The 2,345-nt window shown below is 38.7% G+C and overlaps 1 pseudogene across 1 annotated transcript; it reads left to right on the plus strand.

Annotated features, from left to right (window-relative positions):
• The first annotated feature begins 817 nt into the window (after positions 1–817).
• On the plus strand, positions 818–1,770 carry LOC309562227 (olfactory receptor 1G1-like; annotated as a pseudogene). Its single transcript has one exon. The product of its transcript is annotated as an olfactory receptor 1G1-like (transcript).
• The last annotated feature ends 575 nt before the right edge of the window (positions 1,771–2,345 follow it).

The following is a 2,345-nucleotide window of genomic DNA, read 5'->3' on the forward strand; positions in this document are numbered from 1 at the left end:
TGGCACACAGCATCCTCACAGAAAATTTCTCAGCTTGGCCACACTTGTGCAGTAGACTTCCAATACATTCCTATGGGAAGCTCAACAATCTCCCCATTGTAGAGCAGGTCCCGTAATGCTTTTATGGGGAAAACTATTTGAGATGAATTTGAGGCATGTTTCAAATCTGTTTGAGATGAGGTTATGCTACATATACTGGGCATGTAGAGAGAAGTCTTCTCGCTTAGATCATATGGAGAAACTACCACACATGCATTGTATGCCAAGGGGAGTTTTCTGACCCAGTGGAGGAGGTCCCTGGCTTATCTGTAGTAGGTAAAAGGATCTAGAGCAGAGTTATTCTTTGAGACTAATGGGTTATAAAACTGAAAAATCTAGTACAGTAAACACAGAAAGTAAAAAAAAAAAAAAAAAAAAAAAAAGAAACCAAGGTGGTCCAATGGACAGAAGACACTTAAAGTGGTTCAAAGGGCTGAAGGCATTTTACCCTTATTGCTTAAAAAATTTTTGTGTGCAGAATTTCAGTACATATTTATTCAGAAGATATTTTATTATCTATGAGCTTATTGATATAAAGAGAATCTCAAGTGACAAAGGTGTTTTAAATTAAATCTTAGGAGACATTTAACAAGCCTTAGAACTTTATATTGTTAGAACACAGCAGACCGTCCTGTGGGAGTGCCATCTTTTTATATCTAGATAAGTCATTATCTGGATAACATGTCTATATGGAGATCTGAGCATGATACGTGGACATGTTTTTCTTTTAACAGTTCCTCAGATTGATAACATTACACTAAAAAAAGGAATAAATATTATGAGTAATCTTACAAAGGTTACTGTTCTTACTCTTGTGGGTCTATCAGACCATCCACCAACCATGAATGGACTTTTGGCCTCTTCATTCTCATCTACCTACTGACTCTTGTCATAAACCTCCTTATTTTTTTCTTGGTCCTCACTGACTACCATCTGCACAACCCAATGTATTTTTTTCTTGCCAACTTGGCTTTTCTGGACATGTCTTATTCGACGGTGACTGCCCCAAGGATGCTCTTTGACTTGGTCACCAAAAGCCGTTCAATTTCCATTCTTGCCTGTATAGCCCAAGTCTTCTTCTTTCTCTACTTTACTAGCTCAGAACTCTTCTTACTCTCATCGATGTCCTATGACCAATACATTGCCATCTGCTACCCTCTACATTACACACAAATTATGTCTTGGAGAGTCTGTGCTGGTATGGCCTCTCTGGTCTGGTTTGCAGCGTCTTCTGTCTCTTTGATTCATACTCTTTTTTTGCTCAGGTTGTCCTTCTGTGGCCCAACTTCCATCCACAACTTTTTTTGTGACCTCCCACATTTGTTTCAAATTACATGTACTGACCCCTTCATAAACTTAATGGTCATATTCATAGCGGGTGCTAGTCTTGGGTTAGGAGCCTTTCTTTTGACCTTTCTTCCCTATGTCCGCATTTTCAGTACCATTCTCAGAATCCGTAGCAAGAATGGAAAGATGAAAGCGTTCTCCACCTGCACATCACACCTCACCGTGGTCTTCATCTATTATGGCTCCTTAATTTTTATTTACTTGGTTCCCACTTCCAGCGATATGTACAGTTCAAACAAACTGTCTACAGACATGTCTGCCCTCATTAGCCCATTGCTTAATCCTCTGATCTACAGCCTGAGAAATAAAGATCTTATGGAGGCCTATATATTACATAAAGTTAAAAAAGGGGTAAAGTTCAAAGTCATTTTGGGAAATGTGTAATTTTTGTATTTTTGTTCAATGTTGAGTTGACCTGGGTTTTCAGTAACTTCTTATTTAAGTGTAAAATGTTAAGAGCTCATAGTTGTACGTATAGAGAACCAGCTACAAATAGGGTACAGAAAGAAAATAAATATGAAGCCTAATGTTACATAATTAGGTTTAAAAAGGCACCTGTCCATCAGGCTCACCCATAAATAAATAAATAAATGCATAAATAAAATAAAAAAACATCCATACAGTTGATAAAGATGAAGGCCAGAAAAGGCAATTTGCTCCAACAAACAAGAATATTCTTCCTGAACCCCAAAAGAAACCGGATACTTCCCAGTTCAACATTTTGTTATTTCTTATAAAAAATAATAGCCCTTAAAAGGAATGAGATCTAAAACCTAAATGTGGTCAGTGGAGTCCTCAAACCATCCTAAAAAGTTCATAACAGTCTCCTGAGGGTACTATTTAGCAGGGGCAGACTGGCAACTTTAAGCCCAGGGGACAAGTACAAACCAGAGGCCCATGGTGCAACGAATCAGCCCTGCTCCCGCTCCCACTCTCCCTCCTCCCATCCTCCTCCTGAC

The sequence above is a fragment of the Pelophylax lessonae genome (assembly GCF_965119305.1).
Source record: "Pelophylax lessonae genome assembly, chromosome: 8".
Lineage (NCBI taxonomy): Eukaryota > Metazoa > Chordata > Amphibia > Anura > Ranidae > Pelophylax > Pelophylax lessonae.